This window comes from Adiantum capillus-veneris, chromosome 29 (genome assembly GCF_014529385.1).
Source record: "Adiantum capillus-veneris isolate H3 chromosome 29, ASM1452938v2, whole genome shotgun sequence".
In the NCBI taxonomy this organism is placed as follows: domain Eukaryota; kingdom Viridiplantae; phylum Streptophyta; class Polypodiopsida; order Polypodiales; family Pteridaceae; genus Adiantum; species Adiantum capillus-veneris.
Genome location: NC_140959.1, coordinates 101132483 through 101141292, shown reverse-complemented (window position 1 = coordinate 101141292; position 8810 = coordinate 101132483).

The window sequence follows — 8810 nt, the reverse complement described above, 5'->3', positions numbered from 1 at the left end:
GCTAAAAGGAGAGACTGGAGGTTTTCTTTTCTTGCTATCCCTCTTTGGTGCCATTATCTACACAACACATATAATATAGTCTTTAATTTATATAAGACCACATATAATATAGTTTTTAATTTATATAAGACTATTTCCAGCAACACCATTGGCAAAGCTCACAAAATCTACAAAAAAAATGGGGAGACAAAGCTCCCCAATCATCCGCGCGTACGTGAATGATGGGGTTGCTCTGTCTCCCCAAATTTTTTTGCGTTTTTGCTGTATTTATTGCTATTTTCATTAATTTTGTGAAGTTAATCCCAAAATTTAATGACATCTATCTGATAAATTGTATGCTTTTATCCAAAATTGCTAAAAAAAAGGGGGGGGAGGGCAAAGCTCCCCCATCATCCGCGTGCGCGCGCGGATGATGGGGGAGCTCTGCCCTCTCCCCCTTTTTTTTTGGTAATTTCTTATTAAAGCATACAATTTATCAGATATATTTGTTATGAACACCAAAATCATTTTTAATCAGAACTTGAAGAAAGCCAGTCTCGCAAGAAGATAGACCGCAGAGAACCGTTCAATGCGGAAAAAAAGGGGGGTGTAGAGCCCGCCCATCATCTGCGCGTTGGATGATTCGCTGGCTCTACGTCCCCCTTTTTTCCGCGTTGAACGGTTCTCTGCGGTGATGCATGGTTTTTAGGACCCCTTCTGAAGATGCAATAAAGGCACAATCAGTTGTTGGGGAGATGAGGATACTGTAGTCCTAGGGATCTAGAAAGAGAAGAAAAATCTACTTCACAAGCACCAAAGAGTAAAAAGTGCCATGGACAGAAGATACGTGGGAACGAGCTCTTATGCATGCCTACAACCTATATCTTACAGAATAGCCCATTCTAGGTGTGAATTTCTAGTGAAATTTACACAAGGATGTTCGTGTGGACTCACAGCACAGCATACTCCGTTTTCACTTTTTTACCGACAATAAATATTTTTTACCACGGTAAATATTTTTTACCTACAGTAAATATTTTTCACCTACATGGTAAATACAAATCACTTTTTACCTACAGTAACTTTTTTACCCATGGTAAATATTTTTTTACTGCACCATAAGTATTTGGTAGGTAACAGTTCACTGTTACTAGAAGCAGTGATTGGGCATCAACAATGCAGTTACAGGAGGAGAAAAAGGGAAAATCTTATGGTAAAGGTGAGTCAACAGGTATAAAGACTTTTGAGTTGAAAAGAGACATGCTGATTTTTTCAAAGAACACATGTCAAAAGAAGCCATGGTTGAGGATTTTTGAGAATTTGATATTCAGGAGGACCCAGCAGGTCCCTCCCTGACATGTGCAGAACCTCCAGTTTCAACAGCCACCTTACCTGCTCTTAAATGGTGGTCAAAGCCTTATCCCCATGTGTCACAATCAGAAAAATCAGCATTTACCCTCCCCTCTCACATCACTCTAGAGAATATCTTGATGGTGACATATCAGGTGACCTCAATCTGTTGACCACCCTAAGCAAAAAGTAACCCCAATCAGCGGATTTAAGCATGTTTATCCCTAATCCTAAACCCTCTCAGAAACCTATATAAGGAGGCCTTCTCTCACTCAAAACCAACACTTCACCCACTTCACCAAGCAACGAAGCTATGACGACATTTGCTCACAACGAGGAGCTATGGATGGAGCTCTACTCTCTCTCCCTCTCTCTCTCTCCCTCTAGTATGCTACATTACTAGCCCTAAAACCTAAATAAGGAGTCTTCTCTCATGCTCCATGGCCACCATCCTCGCCATCATTCTCTAAGGTATTGATGTGTTGCTAGTAGGATCATACCTACTTGCTGGGTTGATTGTTTTTTTGACAAGGGATTATGCCATCCTTGGCTTGCTTCTCTATATCCTTGTTATGTATGATCAGATGCCGTTGTATTGTTAAGCTGATGTCTTGTGTATATATATGCTACATAAGGTCCCTAGGCTTCGTTTCTATGTGTTTTGCCATATGTTTTGATGCCATCATAATGCCAGAAGTCTCACTTGCCTATGTGCACTATGTGTGAGGTCCCTAAACCTCTTAATTTAGGGTGGTGCCCCCTTTGTTTTGTTCTTTGCTTGTTTGCATGAAGCGTGGTTTGTGGAGTGTGCACGAGTACAGAGGCCACCCGATTGCACTTCTCTTTTTCCCGCTATCATTTTGGTGCCCCCACTGAGGATCGAACTCAAGACCTTCAGTTTACAAGCAATGAAGATGTGCAATCTACAACATGGACGAATGGCATGAGGAGTTTGCAAATTGGAGAACAGAAGAGGAGGAGGCCTCTGAGGCCTTAAAAGCTTTCATCGAGGTCTTGTTACCAGGTTGCTGTGTCATTGAAATTCAAGAAGTAAGTTCTTCTACATGCCTTGTTCGTGATCGTCGCCAACGAAGGAGAGTAAGAAGAAGAGCTTGATATACCTCTCCTCTCAACCTATGAGTGCTCCAGAAACCTCCAATGCACACGGGCTTGAAATATTCTACATCAACATACACGAAGGTACTGTGACACACATTAAGGGAAGAGAAAGCATCACCAGACCTCTCTTTCCTGAGGAGCCGACTAAGAGGAGGAAGATCACCTCTACACCTAAGTGGCCCAAGGCCGCAGCGCGTGCTCAAGCGTAAGGTAACATTTGGCTTAATCTCATTAATAAGGGATTACATGACCACCACAGGCAAGAAAAAGACTAGTGAGCAACCAAATTCAACCTCCAACTTGCAACCACGACTCTCACCCCTAAATCCTCCTGAAGCAAAGAGGCAAAGGCTTGCCTACAAGATTGCCGCCTGTCTGCGAGTGCTCCCAGTGCACTTTGTGAATCCAGACACCACCAATCCCAAGCCAACCTCCTGTCCGCATGAAGATCACTTTGGATATTGTCCAAAGTGCTTTGGAGACCGGGTGAAAAGCCTCCCTGCCCTACCTGTGCTGCTAATTTTCAAGAAGTTATCTCAATCTAAGGAAACTATCTTAGTCGATGATGTGTTGCACATTAATGGTATCACTTTCATTCGTCATGCTGATTATGGTAATAGCATCCAATTGTTGCTTGCTAAAAGGCTTAGCATTGTACAAAGTGTTGCCATCACGCCTTACGTCTTCACAGATGCATCAGGAAGAGTCGAAGTGATCCGAGGTGCTGACCTTCTGTGGCTGATCAGGCTCATTGGTCCCAAGGTGGTGCAACTAAGCTAGGCTCTTGTGTGTAAGTATGGATGCCAATAATGAGAATGATGATCCCCGCATGTTTCCTTTCCATTTTGTGCATCATATCCGTGTGAATATTTGTATTGATAGAAAAATCTTTTATCAGCAAAGAATAGCCCTGTTGTTTGGAGCCGAGAGACTTGGGGAAATCTTGCGCTCTCCTCATCCTGTCATTCTACCCTTACTAGACTATTACCATTCCTTTGATGTGTCGATCTTCATCCTATTTTGAGCTAAGTTGTGCTAAAGCTCCAAATTGTAATTACCATACTCTATTTTAAAATAAATTGGAGCTGTTTATGTAATTGTTTACTCTCTCACTTATGGCCTTCCCTAATTTTTATGGTAAGCCTGGGGAGGTTGCTCCATACTTTTTGGATAATTTGGAAATGGCCTTTCTAGTATCGGGAAGGGATGACGAAGCTACTAAGTTAAGGGCCTTTCCTTTGGTTTTGAGGGAAGGTGAAAAATTATGGTATCAAACTTTGGCACCTGAAGAAAGAAGATACTGGGAGTCCTTAAAGATGTCCTTCATCGAAGAATTTCGCCGCCATGAGCCTCCTGAGGAGATATGGAGACAGCTCTTAGAGCTACGCCAAACATCACCCAATGACTATAGAAGCTATGAAGGAAAGTTTTCCAACCTGTGGGAGAAATGGTGTGCATCACTAGGTGAAGGAGAAAGGGCGCCAGAATGCCTAAAGAAGGATTGTTTCCTGGCAGGGCTTTACCCCATCCTTCGAGAAAAGGTAAAAGGTAAATTCCCAGATACCTTTGATAAAGCTATGACTTATGCAAGGGAGAAGGATAGGAAGTTAAAATTCCAAGCTCAACTACAAGGGGGAATGGAGCCTCCACCGCTAGCTCAACCTACGGCAAGGGTAGTAGCAGGGACAGGAGCAACAGACCAAGAGTCCTCTCAACAAGAATTACTTCAACAAATCACCAATCAACTAGAGAGCCTTTCCATCAATCTGGTTCAAGGTGTAAGGGCTCCCCAGCTAGGAAATGAACGAAATAGACAAGAAGGACAAAGGCAAGCACGTGAGTACATTTGCTACAACTGTGGAGAGGTAGGTCACGGCATGTATTATTGCCCCCATCCACGACGCTATCAAGGAAATGGTAATCAAAGACGGCCTCCTCGCCAGCAAGTCACTCCTCCTCGAGCTAGGCCACTAAATGGACAAAATGCCCACGTGGCTCCACCAATCCAAATATTGAGACCCCCTTCTCCACCACCACAAGCACCAGTAGAGATCCCTCCACTACCATCGGGAGGGGAGGACAGGGTTGTCTCTGTCATAAGTCTTGACAATGGTAAGGATAAAGGGAAAGAAAAAATGAAGGAAGCTGTTGCCATGACAATAAAGAGAGTTAGGAGACAAAGAACTGATGAAATGGAAGCTTCAGAGCCGGATAAACGGAATGAGGGTTCCTCCCAAGTGATAGGAGACAAGAAAAGGAAGAGTAGGTCAAGGAGGCACATAGGAGTAGAAGACTTTCCACTTGGGGTAGGATCCATACCTTACGACCTGGTAGCAGATGTGAGTAAGCAAGGACCAAAGATTTCATGGCAGCAACTCCTCCACCTTTCCCCAAAGATGTGTAGAACCTGGTCTAAGATGGTCAGCACCAGGAGGGCTAAGGCAAAGTCAGTTGGGTCTATTAGTGCAAGAGGCATGAAGGATATCGTGCCAGTCATTGATGCACAGATTAAGAGTCAGCGAGTCTCCAATGTGTACGTAGATGGTGGAGCCGAGATTTGTGTTATGACAGAGAAATTAATGCACAGGTTGGGTTTGGAAGTAAACGAGCAAACTTCCTTACAAGCTAAGATGGCAAATAATGTAAGGGTGGCTTGTGTGGGAAAGGTTAATGGAGTGAAGGTTTTCGGCTTTTCGTGTGGCAATCTCAATTGATTCTTATGTGATCCCAACTAAGGGGGAGGGCTATCCGCTAATCCTTGGAAGACCTTGGCTTATGGCTATGAAAGCTAGGCAAGATTGGGAGAGAGGTTCCCTTGAGTTGCGACCAAATCATAAGGTAGGTGGCAAGCAACAAAAAATTGTGTATGACATGAAGCAGGGTAGACAACAAGACCTAGAGATGGAGACTTCTATGGATGAATGGAGCACAAGCAGTTGCTCTTCATCTGAGGATGAGTCATCTGAGGAGGATGCTAGCTCTTTGGAAGTCATGGGTATAATACTGCGAAACCCAGAAGGAGAAGGTGGTCAAGACTCTCTAAACAAGGAAGAAGCCACAGGCTTAGAGGAGATGCTAGCTAAGGACCTACTAGAAGAAGAGAGAGAACCCTATTTGCAGGTACTAAAGAAGCATGCTGGCCTCTTTATAACTGATTACGAGCACATTAAAGGAGTGACGGTAACCCAACACCATATCCAATTAAAGGAAGGTGCCAAACCAGTGGTGCAAAGGCTAAGGAGATTAGGGCTAGTGCAACAAGATGAACTCTTAAAAGAAGTAAAAAGATTACTCAAGGCAGGATTTATCTACCCAGTGGAAGATTCTGAGTGGGTGTCTCCAGTTGTGGTAGCACCAAAGAAAAATGGGAAGTGGAGGGTATGTGTGGATTACAAGCCTCTAAACGCAGCCACAAAAAGGGACCATTTTCCTTTTCCTTTTCAAGATGAAATACTAAATGAAGTGGCTGGTCATGAAAGGTACACAGTGTGTGATGGGTACTCAGGCTACTTCCAAATCAGAAGTGCAGATGAAGACCAAAGAAAGACTACCTTCATAACACCTTGGGGGTGTTTTGCTTATAGAGTTATGCCTTTTGGTTTAACTAATGCCCCAGCTACTTTCCAGAGGTTTATGAACTTGGTGTTTCAACCTTACTTTGGTAAGTCCATACGAGTCTTCATTGATGATTTTTGCATTTACAGCTCTAGGGAAGTACATCTGTCCAAGGTTGATGAAGGTTTCACCCGTCTGGCCCAATTGGGTGGGCAATTGAATAAAGACAAGTGCCACATAGGTGAGAGCAAGGTCACTCTACTAGGCCATGTTGTGTCTCAAGATGGTATTGAGGCTAACCCTGAAAAGGTAAAGACATTGTTAGCTTTACCTACTCCTTCAAACGTGAAGCAACTAGTCTCCTTCATTCAAAAGGTTTGCTACATGGGACGATTCATACATCTCCTTTCTCAGGCAATCTATCCTTTTCAGCAGCTCACTAAACACACTACATTGACATGGAGTGAGGAGGGTGAAAGGTGCTTTCAAGAAGTTAAAACCATTTTGAGCTCATTGCCTGTCGTCCTACAACCCACATGGGGTGAATTATTCTATGTAAATCCTAGTGTAGGTCCAGAAGCTCTAGGAGCTGTCTTGATGCAAAAAGACCCAAATACATCTCTCATGAGACCAGTCTACTTCTCTAGTAGAGTGATGACAGCTGCTGAAAAGGGTTTCAGCGCAACTGAGCAATTGGTGCTAGCTCTTAAGTTTGCAGTGGAGAAGTTTCGGGCTTACTTACTTCCGAGACAATTTGTGGTGATCACAACTGAGGAGGTTTTTCCATATGCCCTACAACACATGGAATTGTCTCAAAGAATAGCAAAGTGGGTGGTGCAGCTTCAAGAGTTTGACTACACACTACAAGTAGAGGATTCCACCCGTGCTTGTTTGGCAGATGTCCTCACACAAAGGTGTTATGAGAAGGCCAAGAAAGAGGCACCTAGTAAGGTACCGCCTATCCCGAAGCCTGAAGTTCTACTGGGAGCACACAGTCTGTATTTTGATGGGGCTTACAAGAGGACCAAAGACAAGGCATCAGCAGGCATAGTAATATTAGGTCCAGAGAAGGAGAAGATCTTTGCAAAAGGGTTTCATCTAAAAGAGGTTCATTCTAACAATGAAGTAGAGTACCATGCCCTTGTTTTAGGGTTGCAATGTTGTCTTTCTCTGGGCATCACAAAGCTAAATGTTTTTGGTGACTCCATGTTGATTGTTAAGCAAATGGTTGGTGTATGGGCCTGTAAAAATGACAAATTTTCTGTTAAGATGAGGGAAGCAAAGGCCTTGTTGAAGGGTTTTAAAGAAGTTCGAGTGCACTTTGTACCTAGAGATCAAAATCGAGAAGCAGATGCCTTAGCAGGTGAAGAACTACAAACTCTCATAGTAGGTGCTATCCTTGTGAAAAGTCCTTTATACCAGGGAAAGGAGGAGCTGCATGATTTACTTTACTTTCTTGAGCATTGTGAAGCACCCTCTGGTATGAGTAAAAGTGAACGTAGGTGGTTGGCAAAAAAGGCTACCAGCTATAGCTTAGTGAATGAGGACTTGTATTGTAGAGGGAAAGATGTTGTCTTAAGGAGAGTTCATGCATCCCAAGAGATAAAGGATATTTTGTTTAGCTGTCATGAAGGTGTGTGTGGTGGCCACTTTGCACAAGAGATTACTAGCAGAAAGATTTTACAAGCAGGGTTCACGTGGCCAAGCCTCCATCGAGATGTACAACATTGGTGCCGCACATGTGAGGTTTGCCAAAAAGCTGGACCAAGGCGTCTTACCCATGAAAATCAGCATCCAATCAAAACCTATGGGCCATTTGAAAAATGGGGGATAGATGCAATAGGGCCACTACCTTGCACTCAATCAGGGAAGGAATACATCATTATGGGGGTGGAGTACATGACCAGATGGGCAGAAGCTCGTCCCACAAAGTGCATCACAGCCAAGGACGTGAGTGATTTCATTTTTGAATGCCTTTGTTGCCGTTTTGGCACACCTTTGGAGATTCTCTTGGATAGGGGACCGGGATTTCGAGCTGATTTAGTCGGGCAATTGATGAAAAAGTTAAAAATCAAGCGCAGGCACTCTACACCATACTACCCTCAGTGCAATGGTCTTGTGGAAAAGGTAAATGGTCTTATATGTAAAATCATCACTAAGCAAGTGCATTTACATCCTAAGGCATGGGACAAACCCCTAGATGCAGCACTTTGGGCCTACAGAACATCCTTTAAAACATCCTTGGGGTATACACCTTTTCACTTGGTTTACGGGCAAGAGGCACTATTGCCTATAGAAGTGGAGCTAGCGAGCCTCCGAGTTCTAAAAGCACATCAAGAGGATAGTCAAGAGAGGCAGGTGGAAGGAAGAATCATCGATTTGGAGAGGTTAGGGCTAGATCGAGAGTCAGCAGTGAAGTACTATGCGGCCCAGGCAGAGAAGAAACGAAAGAAGTTCAATCGCAACCTTGTCAAGAAAGGTATCAAGGAAGGTTCTTTAGTGCTCAGATACGACAATCGCTTTGATCGCAGGAAGGATGGTAAGTTCTTGCTTAAGTGGGAAGGCCCTTTTGTAGTGATACAGAGGTTCTCAAATGGTAGTTACCAACTAGGTGACCTAGATGGTAAGGTACATCAAACCCCGGTAAATGGTTGGCGATTGAAGGCCTACCAATGTCGTCTTTCACAGACATATGCTGGTGAAATCAATGCTAAGGATGGTTCAGAGGAGAGCTCATCATATTCGAGCTCCAACTAAGGTAACAATCATGTACATAGTCGTTTCAAAAAGAAAAAGGAAAAAAAGAG